Source organism: Trachemys scripta, chromosome 3 (assembly GCF_013100865.1).
Source record: "Trachemys scripta elegans isolate TJP31775 chromosome 3, CAS_Tse_1.0, whole genome shotgun sequence".
In the NCBI taxonomy this organism is placed as follows: Eukaryota; Metazoa; Chordata; order Testudines; family Emydidae; genus Trachemys; species Trachemys scripta.
The window spans coordinates 88,304,949-88,323,878 of NC_048300.1; the positions used below are offsets into that span (position 1 = coordinate 88,304,949).

At 44.1% G+C, this 18,930-nt stretch overlaps 1 protein-coding gene across 2 annotated transcripts in view; it reads right to left on the reverse strand.

Moving 5' to 3' along the window:
* The window catches only part of TULP4 (TUB like protein 4), a 259,023-nt gene extending 240,476 nt beyond the window's left edge, over positions 1–18,547 (reverse strand). For both annotated transcript variants that reach the window (XR_004645086.1, XM_034765310.1), the window contains exon 1: positions 18,451–18,547. The gene's annotated coding sequence lies outside the window, so the exon portion shown is untranslated. The remainder of the gene's footprint in view (positions 1–18,450) is intronic.
* Between the last annotated feature and the right edge of the window lie 383 nt (positions 18,548–18,930).

The following is an 18,930-nucleotide window of genomic DNA, read 5'->3' on the forward strand; positions in this document are numbered from 1 at the left end:
TGGGTCTGTGCTGTAGTAGGTGACTTCTGGGTACTCTTCTGGCTCGGTCAATCTGTTTCTTCACTTCAGCAGGCGGGTATTGTAGTTTTAAGAATGCTTGATCGAGATCTTGTAGGTGTTTGTCTCTGTCTGAGGGATTAGAGCAAATGCAGTTGTATCTTAGAGCTTGGCTGTAGACAATGGATCATGTGGTGCGTCCTGGATGGAAGCTGGAGGCGTGCAAGTATAAATTTACAATTTATAAGGTAAGTATAGTGGTCAGTAGGTTTCCGGTATAGGGTGGTATTTATGTGACCATCGCTTATTAGCACAGTAGTGTCCAGGAAATGGACCGCTTGTGTTGATTGGTCTAGGTGGAGGTTGATGGTGGGATGGAAATTGTTAAAATCATGGTGGAATTCCTCAAGGGCTTCTTTTCCATGGGTCGATGATGAATATGTCATCAATGTAGCGCAAGTAGAGTAGGGGCATTAGGGAGCTAAGGAAGCGTTGTTCTAAGTCAGCCATAAAAATGTTGGCATACTGTGGGGCCATGCGGGTACCCATAGCAGTGCCGCTGACTTGAAGGTATATATTGTCCCCAAATGTGAAATAGTTGTGGGTGAGGACAAAGTCACAAAGTTCAGCCACCAGGTTTGCAGTGACATTATCGGGGATACTGTTCCTGATAACTTGTAGTCCATCTTTGTGTGGAATGTTGATGTAGAAGGCTTCTACATCCATAGTTGCCAGGATGGTGTTTTCTGGAAGATCACCGATGGATTTCTTCAGAAAGTCAGTGGTGTCTCGAAGATAGCTGGGAGTGCTAGTAGTGTAGGGCCTGAGGAGAGAGTCAACCTGTAGAACTTATTGCCAGAGGATGTTGTGAAGGCCAAAAGTATAACTGAGTTCAAAAAAGAAATAGATAAGTTCATGGAGGATAGGTCTATCAATGGCTATTAGCAAAAATGGTCAGGGACACAGTCCCATGCTCTGGGTGTCCCTAAATCTCAGATTTCCAGAAGCTGGGAGTGGATGACAGGAGATGGATCACTTGATAATTGTCTTGGTCTGTTCATTTTCTCTGAAGCATCTGGAACTGGCCATTATCAGAGACAGGATACTGAGCTAGATGGCTCATTGGCCTGATCCAGTATGGCCATTCTTACATTCCCCTTAGTGCCCATGTTAAGGTAACATTTTGCACCTCTCTCTGCAAACAGGATTGTACTTTAATACATATTTTTATATTAGAGATAGACAGACACCCATACAAATATGAAAGCTTAGGTCTTCACTCACTTGACATGCTATGCCAACCTAGAACCATTACCTCTTAAAATTATAATTTAATCAGCTAAATTTTAGTGATGTGAATTTAATATCAGCTAAAGGAGTCCAGTAAACTAGGTTTCCTTTTTCTACTGCTTTTTAGTGGTTTGCTACAAAGTGGCCAAAAAAAAAATTCACAAGAGTTGATACAGTATTTTAGTGCCACAACTCAGCAACCCTCCCCTCCACCCCACTTTGTCCCATTCATTTCAAGTTTGCGAGTTTAACCAATTTAGGTAGATTTTCTAATGGGGGGGGGGGGGTCACAAATAAAATCAATCTTACAATGAAAACTCAGCTGCAAATTTACTCATAGAAAAACTGCCATTTCTCTAATTCTGTTATATTTTGCTTCCCTTCCCATTCCTTCCTTGGAGGAAGTTTCAAAATTTTACCACTTACTAGCCAGAGGTTATTGAAAAATGGAGCCCCAAGAATGGTCCAGGGGCAATAATCCAACAGCTCTCCTGTTGCCACTGTCCCTGAACAGTTGTGGCCTCTCGTCTTTCATAAGCCTTCGGGCTAGAAGGGTTAGTCCTTTGGCTATAAGGTGTCCACTTAAGTTTTCAAGCACAGAATGTGGTTTTGAGAATGTTTCAGGGAGAAAGAAAAATAATATTGGGGGGCGGGGGGGAAGAGAGATAAGATCTGATCCTGTTCCCATTGAAAGCAAGAGCAAAATTCCCAGTGACTTCAATGGTGCAGAATCAAGCCATTAATTAAATGCTGGGAGAGATAAAAAAGGCATCTGATTTTCAAAAGTGTTGGAGTGAAGCCAGGAAACAAAGACATATAGCACATTACATTTTTAAAAACAGTTTAAAAAAAAAGTTGAGTGGAAATGTTATGAACTCCCTGCTCCTTCACAGACTCCCTGTGTGTGCCTAGGCAATCACAGTCTCTCTGTGCCTCAATTTCCCATCTGGAAAAGGGGGATAACGGCACTTTCCTACCTCACAGGGGTGAGTGAGGTGCTTGGATACTATTTTTTGTCACTATTACAGAACCTTAGATAGATACAGTACTATTTTATTCCTCAAACTATGATCCACCTGAAGCTTCATATGTGTCTATTTGGTTTTGATCAAAAATGGGTGAAGCCAACATCAGGCTTATAATCAGAAGCTACTTTCAATCTTAACTACATAGACATGAGCATCTCACTATAACAAATGTTACTCCAGTTTCTCTCCCAGTGTCATTTATTTTGGTTCCTTCTATTTTATTATCAGAACTTACATCTATAGCTGTGACTTAAAATGACAAAGATGGTCTGAAGACTACTATTGTAATGAGTGTTTACACCCCCTGTAGTGTCACACTGTTACATGAGGCTGGCCTTTTAAGGGGCATTAGGCCCAGGCTCAAGACCTGACTGATCAGGTGATTGTAAAAGTAGCCCAGCTGCAGAGAGAGCAACCAAGAAGTCTCTGGATCAAGGAGGGGGACAGCCACAGGAAGCAGGCTGGCTCCTGCGGCAGGCCATGGAGCAGGGTGATTCTCAGGACAATGGCTGGTAGAGTGGGAACCTGCAGGTAACAGATAGGTCCCTGCAGAAGACCCCAGATCAGGGAAAGGAGACTATGTTTATACGTGAAACTTATGTTAAACTGTTTTATTGTGAAAATAAAAAGCTGAAGCCCTGACAAAAAGGGCTTGAACCAGACTTAGGGCATGGTGTCAGGTCCTCCTGGGCTATGGAGACAGCAGCCCACACATACCTACACCTCTGATTAGGAGAACCTACGAGTAATATATTAGCCATGCAGGGGGAAAAAAGAAGTCCACATCCTCCATTCTAACAATGGCACTTTCAAGAGGATATTACATAAAAAGGCAAGTTAAAAAACAAAAGCATCAAAGTAACTGACAGCAATTTTTAATTACAATTCCAAAGAGACATTAAATCATTTGACATGAAGAAAATATTTCACACACCCATACAATGCACAACGGAAAATAATCCTGTCTCAATAAAACTAGACCTTTTCAGTGCAAGTTGAAGAGGAGTGAGTTTTAAAAAAATACAAAAAAAAAAAACACACACTGAACAGTTCAGCACGATACATATTAAATACGGATGGAGAAACATTCAAACGACAATGATTCATTTTACACTTCATGTGAAGAGCTAGCTGATAAAGATATATAATTAGTCATTTGCCACCAGTGTATGTAGATTGTAAACTCTTCAGAGGAGAGATCGTGTTGCCTTATGTTCTAGGTGCTTTCCAAACACATTTCTGGCCATTACTGCCGTAATATACCACAACTGAAGAAAACAAATAAAAACCACAATCAGCAAGGTGGTCTCAACCCAGAAACTGCATTTATCAACCTACGTTTAAGGGAAAGGTGCAGGGACCATCTTTTTGTTCTGTGTGGACAGCACCTAACACAACAGGGCCCTGGTTCAGGACTAGGGCTCTTAGCAACTACTATAATACAAGAGAGAAGAAAATGGAAGCAGAAGGCAGTTAAGTGGCTTTTACAACTGATTAATGCCCTAATTCAGAAAAGCATTTAATAACGTACTCAAGTCCCAATGCTTTCAGTGGGATTTACGAATGTGCTGAGGTGCTTTGCAGAATTTGGCCCTAAAAGCGAAGGTAAAGATGAGATATTTGACTACCCAGAAGCCTTTGGCTGCAAGTATACTTCAGTATTGTGAAATAATTCCTACAATACAAAAACAACAAGAAGATTCAACACACCATCACATTAAGCTGTGTTTCTTACTTAGAAAGAAAGCTGCTGGGTTCCAGTGGTTCCAGCCTTTTCAATGACATTGTTTTAGGGAAAGGGCAATTGTTCATGTGCAGATTCAGCTACGTCTATACTACAGACAGGGGTGTATCCTCACTAGCTTTAATCTAACTAGCTCACAAAACATAGCGAGGACACGGCAGTGTGGGTTTCAGCTCAGGCTGCACAAGCTCACCGCCTCCTTTCCAACCACCCACCCCTTCCTGGGTCCATACTTGGACTGGCAGCCCATGCCACACATCCTCATTGCTCTTTTCAGCGAGCTAGCTAAATTAAAGCTAGTACAGGTATGTCTACATCTACACAAACTGCAAATGACGTCCCAGCTGCAATGTAGCTATGACCAGCATAAGGGAATGTCTTGTTAGAAAGCGGACTTGCCCCTGAGAAGTTCAGTATTTTTTAAGAGGATAATCCCACAAGCACAGCGTACAGATATGCCCAAGAAAAATCAACACATAGTGCAAATAGGTAAACATGAGTAGCTTTATGCACAAGCTGTTCAACTGAAGACAGTGCCAAGACACCATTTTTGTGTGTAAAATAACTCATGTATTTCAGTACTTGTGAGATCAGGGCCTTAGACAGTGAAGATATTGTTCCTTACCACATTATGGAATTTTAGAAGCAAACACTAGTCTGAGCCATTACACATTATAGCTTAGAAAGCTCAACATATGGGGGCAGGGGGGGGGGAAGTATTTTGCTTTTAAGGAGGGAGATGTGCATACTATTAACAACAGATCAGAGAGTATAAGGCTTTTTGTTCAATCTGAACTGAGTTTTAACTAAGTCAGCATCCCAATTCTGAGCATGCAATATTCCTAATCTCTAAGCGGTTGTACAAAAGGTCTTCTGCTGTCAGTTGAAGGACACTCCTAACACAGGAAGTGTGCTGCAACATGCAGGGGTTTCTTGATGCCAGTAAACAAATTATGCATTTCTGGGAGTTTGAATTCAATATGGGAACAGGCAACTTCCCACATCATCTCCTCCCTGCTGCCCTCAATACACCCAATGAGCACACAGCTTTGAAATTTCCCTATGGAGGAGGGGAAAAACAAAACTTAGAGAGAAGGCCTCTAGTGCTGGTGCCCGGGCTACCTGACAAGTGGCAGAGTGAAGATGGCACAGCCACTCCTACATTTACTTTTGCTGTGGGACAATGTGCTGCATTAGCAGCACAGCTGTGGGAGAGGGTCCTTAGCGGAATTTCAACAGTGCAAAGGGCAATGGCAAGGGACATGAGAATCACACTGCAGAATTTCAACCCCTGATATTGGTTTGGGAGATTCAGAAATCTATTGTAAGGCCAAGCAGACTTGTTACCTTAGGAATGGGTTCTTGAATTTATAGTAGCAGGTCCTTCCCTACAGTCCATCTGAAGGAAAGGAACAGAGTTGAGCCACAGGGAAGCCACAGAAAAACTCATCGTGAGAAAGAAATGCAGTTTTCAGGGTAAATGGGAGAAACCCACCACCACCACTTGGGAGACATAGCAAGGAAAACTGACTAAAAATAATGCAAGACGTAGAATATTTTTGCATCCTTGAAGACAGTTTTTATTTGAATCCCCTCCTTAGTTTCCAATGCTATCTCAACCATCCCCAAGAACATGGCAGGAGCTCCAAGATTGACTAACTTCCTTTCTAAGGAGATCGTGGCCAAAGCAGAGTCACCATCTAAAAGTACTATTCCCCTGATCTTGAAGTCCCTGCCCTTATTGGGGCAGGGAGGGACCTGTTAGTTGTTGGTCAAATGAGTTATTTTGATCCAATTGACTGAGCATGTTTCACAAACCAATGGGCAAAGCTGCTATTCCCCCTTAGCATTTTCTCCTTATTGTCTACTCTCTTCTTTTAAAGATGGTCAAGTCCTTCTGTCTCCAGCTTGCATGCCTGTAAGCTGCAGCAGAAACCCATTTCCTGCTAAACCGCAGTAGCACATTAAGGGACACACTACAAGTTATTTTCAAAGAAACCTCTACAGAACCCATTAAACGGAGTCCTACAGCCCCAACATTTTTTTAAATTGCTGTGGCACCTAGCCTGCTCAGACACAGTTAACAGGCATTTTTAACACAATGCCAGTGGCTACAAAAGCTTTCTCTAAACTACCTCTTTCAACGTTGCGTCTACTTATGGAGCTGAAATAGCAGCAGCAATAGTCATAGGTGCTGGAACGAGAGGTGCTGGGGGTGCTGCCGCACCCCCTGGCTTGAAGTGGTTTCCATTATACTGTATACAGTTTTGAAGTTTGCTTAAATAGCTCTCAGCACCATCACTATACGAATTTGTTCTAGCACCCCTGGTAACAATGGGAATTTTGATGACAAAATGTGTAGCGGTGTCACACAGCCCACTACAACTGCTATCGCCCTTGAAGCAACTCAGCATATATTGCAAAGATGTATGTTTTACATACTCTCATGCAGGACGGAAAGTCCAAGACAAAGCAGGAAAGTTCAGACTGGATGTTACAAAGTTTGGTTGACTACAAAAACTTTCCAGTTTTCTTCTAGGGAGAGACCAGGAATTTTAGTGCTATCAGAATTTTGAAGAACAAAAATAAACATAACATTGGAACAATTTACAAGGGATGGGATGAATTCCTCATCACTTGCTGTTTTTAAATCTCGTTTTAAGAGATCTGCTCTAGCCATTAAGTACTACTGAAAAATCTCACCCTAAAACTGTTCATTGAGCAGGTTATTGCTCCCTGATTCTTTTCAGTTTCAATAATCAATGACTTTTTTAAAGTATAAAGGCAGCCCCTACATCCAAACTCGAAAAGCTTCACTCAGAGTGAACACGAAGAGAGAATATTTCTTTGAATCAAGATGAATGGCTAACATAAGTATTTTCTACTAGCTAGGAGTGACAGAAATGCACTAAGACAGCTTCTCCTTCACAAACACATCCTTGCCAATGACTGATCAATACACTCTTGTCATTGCTAACTCCCAACCATGTCAGCAACTAGCACACTAATTCAGCAATATGCAGAGACCTCCTCTTCATTCACTATCTACTCACAAACAGGTGGAGTTTCAGAAGAGTAGTCTTCCAACTGCATCAATGCTAGAGTGATGTCCACAATTACATGCTCCGCATATGCATCTTATCCAAACATATATCATTACCAATGTTAATTTATTTAAAACTATTATTGTTATAGCAGCATAGCTGTGCCTGATGCTCTACAGACATGTAAGATAGGCCTTAAGAACTCACAATCTAAATAGACACCACAGAGACAAGAGAGATAAGGTAGGCAAGGTAATAACTTTTATTGGACCAACTTCTGTCAGTGAGAGAGACAAGCTTTTAAGCTACAGAGAGCTTCTTCTTTATTACCTCACCTACCTCGTCTCTCCAGCGTCCTGGGTTCAACACGCCTATACCACCACTGCATACGACAGAGACAAAGTAGCTAGGGAGTCATGCAACAAGATATTGCTTACCCTTTCCTATTTTCCCTTTTTTGTACGTTTTTAAAATATTTGCCGACTTATCTTTTATTTTCAGTGTGTGTGTGTTTGAACCAATGCCCAGCTACATGATTTTCTTTAATAAGACACTGCACTTCAAAAAGCACCTCTCATCTAAGGATCTCAAAGTATTCTATAAACATTAAGTCCCACAAGTCCTATAGGAGGTAGGCAAAAAGCATTATCCCCATTATACAGCTGAGTAAAGTAAGGCATAGAGAAGCTGAGATTTATGCAAGATCACACAGTAAATTAGGGGGAATAGAATCCAGGAATCCTGACTCCCAATCTGATTCTCTAACCATCAGGTATATCTGCATAAGATGCATCTGTGATCATAATGTGACTTCAAGCGAGAGATGTGATTTCACTACAAAAAACAAACAAAAAATGGAATTTTATCAGGGCACTAATCCAGATAGGTTAGCTGTTATTTTTAATATTTATGTTGCAGTAGCACCCAGAAGCCACCCAATGATATGAGCTCCATTGTGCTGACTATGGAACAAAGAGAAGCAGTGCTTAGAGCACATACTAATGTAATTATTTGAATACTTGTTATTGTCATGCAAATACCAGGGTTTCCCCTATACAAATGACGGTGGAATCTGATACAGCCTGGACTCAAGCATTTACGTATTAGCAAAGATTGGATGAGATCCCAAAATTCATTCGGATTTCTCAAATGAATCAAGTGGAGGTAAACCCAGAGGGCATTCAAATGAGATGAAAATTGGGTAGAACCACTTTTAAAAAAAAAAAAAAAGCCATGCACTTTTTGGCTGCACAACAAAATCTATTTCTAAAAAACTGCACAAGGATCAAGCTAAATTTTAAGACCATGTGTGTAATGAGTGGTTTTAGAAGTGATTTTGCTAAAAGAAAGCCAATATATTCAGAAAACAAAAGTTAGTATGGTGGTGGATAAATAGAGTAGTGGTATAATAAAACATACAGCAAAATTCCAAAGGTCTAAACTTACACAACAAAGACAAGCAAGATGACAGTGATGTCTGAATCCAAGAAATAGGTCACAGCCTCATGACCAGACAGATGGAAAGAAAGCATTGTGCTCACTGCAGCCACACACGCCCCTCTCAGAGGAGCCAATACAATCTTTACCACATTCTCTAGTGCTTCCCTGTGCCCCCATCCTATCAACATCACCACAGTCTTCTCTGGATTGACCCTCAGCCAGCCCACTCCTATCCAAGCCACAATCACTACCATTTAGCCACACCATCTGGGGTCATCAAAATGCAGAGAGATCTGAATGTTATCAGCATGATGAAACATCTCTCCATATTAATCCACCCAGTAGGAGAGGTGACAAGCTGTAACCCACCTTACACAAGAGTCCTCAAGATAAAAGTAATTATCCAAAATTACTCTCTGGGATCACTCAAAGGAACAAAGCTCTGTCTACTTGCCCACAAACCCAAGCAGGAGTCAACACCATCTCACAATCAAGGGTCAGTCCACTAATATCAGCACGGACACCCAATCATCACTGCAGGCTCAGGCCTTGTCTACACTACAGTTTTGTTGACAAAACAGTGGAGGTGTACACACTACAATGCTCCTCCTGCCGATTTAACACTCTTGTCGCATTGAAAAATAAAACCACCTCGACAAGGGCTTTTTGCAACAAGTTATATCAATGCAGTGTCAGCGAAAACACTGCGCTTGTTTATGTTGCCATAAATGGCCTCCAGGAGGTGTCCCACAATGCCCATCCAGACCATTCTGGCCAGCAGTTCGAACTCCGCTGCCCTGCAGCGAGGTACACAGGCATCCACCCCTCCCCCTTTAAAGGACCAGGAATTTTTAAAATTCCACTTCCTGCTTGCTCAGCATGGAGAGCTCACATTGCATCTTCCCAGCTGACGGTGGCAGCTCCACACAGCAAATGCTCTCCCACTTGGAGTACACCAGAGTTATTGGATCTGCTGGGTCTGTGGGGAGAGGAGGCTGTGCAGTCCCAGCTCTGCTCCCGCTGTAGGAACTTCGATACCTACAGGCAGATTTCTTATGGCATGTTGAGGAAGGGCCACGAACTGGACATGCATCAGTGCTGTCTGAAGATCAAGGAGCTGAGGCAGGCGTAACATAAGGCAAGGTAGGCAAACTGTAGCTCTGTTGCTGCACCGAAGACCTGCCATTTCTACAAGGAGCTGGACACCATCCTTGGCAGCGATTCCACCTCTACCACCAAAACCTGTGGATACTTCAGGGGGGCTGGAGACAGCGGCCAGTGGACTCAACCCTGAGGACAAAAGTGGTGGACAAGGAAATGGAGTTGGAGGATGAGGTGGGACAAGCGACAGGGTTGTCCGGTAACGTGGCAAGCCAGGACCTCTTCTTGATTCTCGAGGGTTCAACCCAGTCCCAGCACTCCAGCTCTGGCACGCATGATACCGGAGAGGGGAGCTCTTGTAAGTGCTCATTTTGATTTGATACTGCTTGGTTACATGAGGTAGAACTGTCCTTTGTTTCGTTATATGCTAGAAGAGGGTTAAGGGATAGAAATGTACAAGACTAGCAGCATTTGCATGTGCTTCCCATTCCCCTATGCAGCTATGCAGTGGAGGCCCTGAAGAAAAGTTTGTTAATGCACACCAAAATTTCACGGGAATCCTCCAGAGCGATCTCTAGGAAACTTTCCTGGAGGTACTCACCAATCCTCTGCTGAAGGTTCCTTGGCAAAGCTGCTTTGTTTCTTCCTCCGCTGTAGGAAACATTGCTGCACCTATCGGCAATCACTTGTGCAGGGACCAAAGCAGCACACAAACGAGCAGCATAGGGACCCTGTCTGAAGCCGCACGCACACAGGAGATGCATCCTTTTTTACCCGCAGGAGTGAGCTATCGGCTTCAATTACCCCACATGTGGAAAATGGTGGTAGAATACACAATAGTGTCCCTAGTTGCTTGCAGTGATCCCCTTAAAAAACAAACACTTAGACTCTTTGCCCCATCTTGGACCTTCACCACCCCACTGGGCCGAACTCACCATGTTTAGGGCACTTGCTGAGCTGTGTGCTTGCCAAGGGAGAGTGAGAAAGATGTATTTAACTATTATGATCCAATGCTGTGAATGCACTCACAACACTGCCTCTGTTTGTTGTTTCTTGTGTTTCTGCAGATGTGCCCTCGAGAGGAATCCCTTACACACCAGCAGAGCATCTCCATCAGATAAGGAGACAACCCAGGAGGAGATGCTCCAATTGTCTGATGCCCCAGATCATGATCACAGGGCATGGAGAGAGACCATTTAAAAATTGAAAATAGGTAGCCTAGGGAAGAAGCAAGACCAGGTGCATATTATAGTGGGCCAGGAGAAAAAGATAAAACTGATGGAGGACCAAACAGAGATGCTGAAGTCCCTGACTGTGCTGCAATCAGAACACGTGTGCGCTCACCTCCCCTTGCAGCCTATACAGAACCGTGTGCCATACCCTCCCCAAACTCCTTACACACATTCCTTGCATGTTTCTGGCCCATCGCAGTACCCCTTTCACTTCACCCCTTCGGACAGGTTCCCCAAGGGCAGCTGGACTTGTTCACAGCTATGAGAGCCTACATTAAGGGAGTGCTCAAGTGTCATGTCCCTTGCAAGAAATCAAATGCTGCATATTGGTTATTGCTGTTTAATAAAAACATACTCAAAAATTAAAATAAAGATTCATTTTCTTTCTACACACAGTATTTGTTGCTAGAATTCATACACAGTGGCAACTGGCACATTTGCAGATTACAAATCACACTCAGGAAGCAATCAGCACAAGGGTCATTTCGGGCAGCAAGCAAACACAGCCTGGCTGAATGTATTACATAGACACATTACTGGGGCTCATTGTCAAAATGCTACTTCAAACCCTCCCTGATTCAAATAGCCCCTCTAATAGCCCTGGTATCTGGCTGCTCAAAATCAGCCATCAGCCTCAATGCTCCACCCCTGGGAAACTTTTCCCCCTTAGCTTCACAAATATTATGCAGAGTACACCAGGCTGCTATGACCATGGAACCAGTTTCCTCATAGAAGTCTGACCTGCCGTAAAGGCAGCACCAGCAAGTTTTTAATCTGTCAAACACACAATCAGTGGTCATTCTGCACCTACTCAGCCTGTTGTTGAAGCGCTCCTTGCTGTTAAGGTTTCTGGTTACTCCTGGGGGAATTCTGCCCGACTGTGCAATGCAGATTTTGTGCAGAAATTAATGTTCTGCGCAGAATTTCCTTCTCCCCTCCCACTAGGGACCGCTGGACCCAGCAATGCAAATAGAAGACATTGCCAGGAGGGGTCGAAGCTGGAGGGTCCAGGCAGCTGCACTCCCCGGCACACCCTAAAGGAAGGAGGTGGCACACAGGAAACTCCACACAAGCCCAGGACCCAGCATCAGGCCGTTCTCCCTCTGGATCCCTGAGCTCTGGAAGGGAGGGGGTGCATGCAAGTGTCTGGGCTGGGGGGGCATCCCACAGTTGGGCTTTGGGGGTGTAGGGGTGTGGGTGTCTGGGCTGGGGGAGCGCGCCGTGGCTGGGCTCACAGACGGAGGGGGCAGAGAAACAGGAACTGAGTTGTCATAGGGGTTTCTTTAACTCTCTACTCCTGGGGAAATTTTTTTTAGTCTGTGATTACATACTGTTATTCTGACAAATAAAATATACAGAATTTTAAAATATTGTGCATTGAATTTCTTATTTTTTGGTGCAGTATCTGGTATAAGGTTTCATGAGACACAGGAGTAAGGGGTACACTGGGTCTTCCAGGATCACTATGGGCATTTCAACATCCCCCACTGGAATCTTCTGGTCTGGAAAGAAAGTTCCTGCTTACAGCTTTCTATACAGGCCAGTATTCCTGAAGATGCGTGTGTCATACACCTTCCCTGACCACCCCATATTGATATCAGTGAAACAACCCCGGTGATCCACATGTGCGTGCAATACCATAGAGAAGTAGCCCTTTCTATTGATGTACTCAGTCACAAGATGGTCTGGGGCCAAAATTGGGATACGCATGCCATTTATCATCCCACTGCAGTTGGGGAATCCCATCGCTGCAAAGCCATCCACTCTTTCATGCACTTTTCCTAGAGTCACAGTTCTTAGCAGGATGCGATTAATGGCCCTGTACACTTGAGTGAACGCAACCCCCACAATGGACTTCCCAACTCAAAACTGATTAGCGACTGACCAGTAATAGTCTGGAGTTGCCAGCTTCCACACAACGATTGCCACGTGCTTCTCCACCAAGAGGGCAGCTCTCATTTTGATGTCCTTGCACCACAGGACAGGGGCAAGCTCCACACACAGCTCCAGAAGGTGGTTTTGCGCATTCAAAAGTTCTGCAGCCACTGCTTGTCATCCCAGACGTGCATAACACTGTTTGTTTCCCGCGCCCAATAGCGATGGTCCACAGTGTGCAGCTGCTCTCTGAATGCCAAAAGTAACCTAGTGTTGTTTCTTTCCATGGCACATAGCAGGGCAGGCACCATGAATTCCAGTTCGGATTCGCAGCTCATGAAATACTGCATGATCAGCCGCACTGTGTTCATAACACTTATCACAAGACTGGTGAGCAGTAGGATCCATGCTTTCAGGCAGAGATGGCAGGCACACAGTTTACGGGACAGTTGAAAAACAGCACAAAACGCAGTCGGAAGTCCATGGAATGATGGGACAGAAAAAAATGCATCATGGGATGGAGAGCCCGCATCCATGATGCACTGTGATCCACTCCTCATTACAACTCCTAGCTGCAGAATTTGACAAGTTGCACAGTGGGATAGCTATCCACGGTGCACTACTCGCTCATTCTCAATGCTAGAGCACCAAGTATGGATGCACTCCACCGACACAAGGAGCGTTGTGTGAACATGCATAAGTGCTGTAATTATAGTGGTTTATGATCGTCAGCATAACTTGCATTGACTTAACCCTGTAGTGTAGACACAGGCTTAGTGTTATAACAAGGACTAAAGTCAGCATAACAAGGGACAAGCTGATCTGAACTTTCTAGGTACTCACTGTCTCACCGTATCCTTCTCTATAATCTCAACCAAAAATGGAAGACAAGAAACAAGTCTACAGCAGCTCAGACTGTCAAGCAATGGTTTCACGTGCAAAGTTTGTACGTATGTTTCCTTACAAGAGTGTGCATTCTGCCCTCCTTAAAAGGGCCTAGCAACCATTTTCACCAGTAGAGGTCTTTGTTCTTTCCTACTATCTTTTGAAGAACACATAGCACAGACTGTGGAACAAAAAGTTCTCCCAGTATCTCCAGAACTACAGTGAGCAACACCAGCATAAATTCAAACAGAGAACATCCTGCCCTGTTTCAACAGCAGTGGATATCTCAGTCTGAATCACAGCTACTTTCAGTATAAAACAGCTCAAAGTTTCCTCACAACAGGAGGCACTTGAATCAGCCTCTGGAAGAAGAGCCTGGACTAAGCAGGCTATACAACCCATGGAATAAATCTATTTGCCTCCATTTGCACAACCCTAGCACTGCATCTTGAGCAATTTTTAGGTCACCATCAGTTGTCTTCAGCCCAGGACTCCCACCAGTGCCATTCCAGCCATCTGCTCTCTCTATAAATAACCATCACAAAAACCACCAACGCAGTTGGTAGTGAAAACAAAATTGTTCTTATAAGACTTTTCAGATAATCCCTCTTCCCCCTCACAACAACATTATCCTCACTCAGTGCTCTCACATTTCATTTATTCAGAGTAACAGGTATTTCCACACAAAAAACTCTGTATTAATAAAAAGATGTTCTTTAAGTCACAGACCTCTGGAGGTAAATATAGTGGGGCCTTCTAGTGTAACAGATAAACTAGCATTAGAAGTGAACCCAGACAATAATTTCTACGAAGGGTACTGGCCCCTTTCCCAACTGAGATTCCTGGGGGCAGGCTCTCTGAACCAAAGCTTCCATGGTCCTCTGGTGAATGATGTGGTTTGGTCTTAGAGTTTTATGGACTAGATATGTTCTGCACAGATATTTACTTGGTAAAAAAAGACAAACATCTCTTCAGTACACTGGCAGTATGTGATGGGCACACCAATGAAGATGAAGGCCTGCAGCTCTGAGAAACAGAGGACTGAATCACCCCATTTTAAAATTCTTATTTGCTTTTAATAGTGCCACACAGAGATTTTAGTTGTTAGAGATGCAAAATAATTCTTATTCACTGTGGCTGATTAAGATTCATAGCAGGAGTTCTGTATCTTCGGGCTTACCCCCCTATATACTTGTCCCATTCCTTCTTAGAAAAGTTGCTGCATGTGTTTCCAAGTGAGAATACCTGTAACTAGTGCTGGTTTAATACTATTCCATGATTACTCAGCTAATTTAGCAGTTTTTCATCACATAATTGCTCAGCTAATAATGACGATATTCATCCAATAAATGTATTCAATAAATATGTTTTCCTAGTACTCAACCAGTTTTAACTGCTTTATCTAGTTCATTTTGTCAGATGTTGTTGAGCAAGATGCTCACGACCACATGAGCCCCTTTATGCTGAGGAAGAGGGCTGGAGCAGCATTAAAAGGCTCTAAAGGCCCCACATCTATCCAGAGAAGGATTCCTTTGATGCAGGCACTGATGAAGACAGCTGTAAAGCTGCCTTCTGACTAGCTCCACTAAAGGAACTGCACATAAAAAAATAATCGTGACAGACCAACCTAATTTCCTTATTTGGCAGGGTTACTGGTCAAGTGGATGAGGGGATATTATCTTATCACCAAGAAAGTCCTAAATGAAGCAATTCTTAAAATGCACTTATATTGTACTTAGTGATAATCAGGTGTAAGAAATATCCCAAATATCCCAATGGAAAGTGATGGCTGGAAACAAAGCAACAATTCAAGAGCACATATGAAACACCTCTAGCCTCAAAAGGCGTTCATGGAGCAGATTTACACTGAAGGAGAAATAAAGACATAGGTGCAAGATTCCATATCCCTAGCTCTCTACAACTTTGATTCAGGGAAGATGCGAAGTGAGGGAACACAAGCGGTTAACTGGATGCTGAACATGCCTCTCTGCTCTAGTAAAAACCCATCCCAGGCTCACCTCTTTGTCTGACAAATGAACTCAGGACCATTCTCAAAACTCACTTGATAGTCATGCTCCTCCGAAACTGAATTGGCAGCCTGGCTGGCTAGCTTGCTCCACTGTTACTTTTGGTACTTTGATGGGGCCCATCCTTAACCTGCTCCCCACTCCTCAGCACCAAGATCAGATGACTCCTGCCCACTTCTCCCATGGTGCCCCCTTCCACCATCAGGCAGTGAAGTCTGTCCGACCTAGCAAAACTCATTAGGCCAGGCTTTCCTTCCAGCCTGGATGTGGAAGGGGTAATATGTAGTTTCAACATCAAAAAAATCACTGTCATATTCAGTTGTAAATTGATTTTAATTTGAAGACTGATTATATTGAGCAGAAGGATGGTCTTGTGCCTACAACACAAGGATGGCAGTCAAAAGATCTGAGTTCTATTATTGGCCCTGTCCCAAACTTCCAGTATTGGTTTTAGGCAAGTCACTTAATCTCTCTGTCCCTCAGTTTCATCATCTGTAAAATGTTAATTGAAATCACACTAATATTTTTGTGGGTGTACATTAATACTGAATCATTAAAACATACATTTTAACTTTGGATTTTTTCCTTCTCTCAACTCACCATATGTTGCCCCTACTGAACTACATCATCAGGCTGAAATTTACTTCAAGAACTATTCAGTAGTTTAAAATATAGTAAACTTATGTACAGGGATTTTAGAATAAACAACAATGAAGTAGGTGAGAACAACTTTCACACTGTACAAAAGGGACTAAAAAGTGTAGCATGAAAGTCTCTCCCCATGAACAAGCCAGTCACAGCAATTAGCTAGCTTCCAGGTTTACAAATCAGAACACAAAACATTTCAAACGTGTTTAAAAAAAAAAAAAAAGCTGCTATTTCACAGAAAATTGATGGATACATTTCTAATTAAGGTCTCATCTTAAATAAAAAAAATAAACAATTTTATATAGTTGCACTTAGTTTGCTGTTTGTATTACAAGCTAAAAAACAAGTCCATTCCCGCAACCTTTACTCATAAAAGTAATCCAGTTTACTGCAATTAGTAAGGACTACTGGCATGATTAAGAGTTCCAGGATCAAACCCAGAGCTAATATCTCTGAGGTTCACCAAAATTTTACTGTTATGTAAAAAAACGTAGCTTTTAACAATTTTATAACAATTCTACCAAAATTCTTAATTTAATGAAAACTCCATTTTATTCCATTCATAAATTCCTCTTTTATACAAACTATTTCTATTTAAATTGAAAACGGATCACTAGATAGTCAGTGTTCGTGCTTTATTCATATAATCATCTCCAAAGCTGTAAATATTTTAAAAATGGGTTATGGTAAAGCACTTGCTATTTTGATGCTATATACTGAATATCATTCAGCACATACTTTCAAGTTCTAATCTTAAATTTCACAACCAGTCTCTGAAGGCTGGCATTTAAAATCACTCTCTCTAGTTTACAGCTCTGATACACACAAACCCCAGTTGTACACAACACTTATTAAAACCTCTAATTTGAAAACACTGTGTGGGGTGGCTCATGAATGGGTATTTCTTGGGCATGCATACTTGACCCTGGCAGAATGGACTTGCCTACAAGATTATATGACTGCAGTTACATTTTTAAAGTACAAATTTAAGAAACCAGTTCGCTCTTTTAGAGGCCTCGTATTCAAATATTAAGTGCTGAATAGGCAAATAATTCCTGCACTTTTCAGAACATCATGCTCAAGCATGTACCCTAGACATGGGCATTTAACCCATACCAGAAAAGAGAAAGAGAAGGAATTACAGTTGCTAGGAACTGTAAATTTCCAAACCTCAGAGTGAAAGAAGGTCATGGACAAAAACCTAGTGTTACAGATACTGCATGGAAGACTAGAGCTGACACAGGATCACATTACTACAGCTTCCCACACACACCAGCACAAAAGCACCCTCTTGCTTACTGTATCCCATCCTCCCCCACGGTTTCTAGGTGCAAGCTACCACCAGAAACGTCTTTACAAAGAGATGCAAAGTGCAGGATTAGCACCATTTAAACAAGAGACCTGAGGGCATAGGGAGCAATACAGTTTATTAGAGGAAGAGAAATACCCAAACAGAGCTACCCAGATGTCCATTCTATCTACCTGCGGTTCTAGATGCAATCTGTTTCTCAGACTAATCTCCTACCACCCCCAGCTGGTATCTCCTTCCCTTAGTTTGGGTAGTAGTGGGTCCGAGGGGGATGTCTCTCCTTTCCAGGGCACTAATTTGGAGCACCAATCATACTGCTAACAAAATGTGGTGACTGTTGCTACTCTGAAGCAGAAGATTTTCTGTGACCACCCAGCACCGAGCAGCCCTGGTCCCGAGCGCCCCTCATCTCCGCGGCTAGCCCATGCATTTCACACCCACCGCCAGAACAAAAGAAAAACAGATCCGGAGCCGCCTGCCTCGGTGCGTGTGACAGCCTCCCCCGGCCCGGGGAGCCAGGGTTTGCCGGCTGCTCCCTGAGCCACCCTCGGCACCCTGTCCCCCGGCTCAGGAGGCAAACTCGGCGGAGCGACCAGCACAGGGGCCGCCCTCGCCCGCCCGCAGCCACAGCCTCCCAGCCGCGTGCGGGGGCAGGCGCGGGGGGGCCCGCCAGCTGCAGCCCTGCTCCAGCCTGGGCGCGCACAGACAGCCCCGGCGCTGCCCTCCCCCGGGGGGAGCCTCCCCCCTCCAGCCCAGGCGCTGGCCATCGCCGCTGCCCTCGCTGTGCCCTGCACAGGGTCATGCCCCACGCACCCCCCGCCCCGGCTTACCGCTCCCGGGCGCAGCGCAGGCGGCGGCCACCCTCTGGCTGCTTCCCTCCCCCCCAGCCCGCCTCCGCCCGTAGCCCAGCGTCTGGGGCTATCTCCCGTCTCCGTCTCTCGCCGCTTCTGAGGCGGCTGCTGCTGGGCCTGGCTCCGCCTCCACGTGATGCAGCCACATGACCCAACACACTTCCCCGAGCCCCGGCGCCCTCCCCTCGGCCTCCTGCAGTGGCTGCGGCCGGCGCTGCCCGCGTACAGATGGGGCTGGCTGCGCGTTAGGGCGGCGAGGGGCTCGTGTTCCAGGGCTCATCCCGGGAAATGGCTCCACGCTGCCTGGCATCAGCAGCCTGGCGTTTGGCTGGGACAGGACAGGGGGCAAACTTGGACGTGAGGGCAGCCGGGTATTGCTAACCCCAAGTACTGCAAAATCACCGATCTGTCTACTCCTCCCCCCAAAAAAATATTGGCCTAAAACTCCTGAGATTTAAA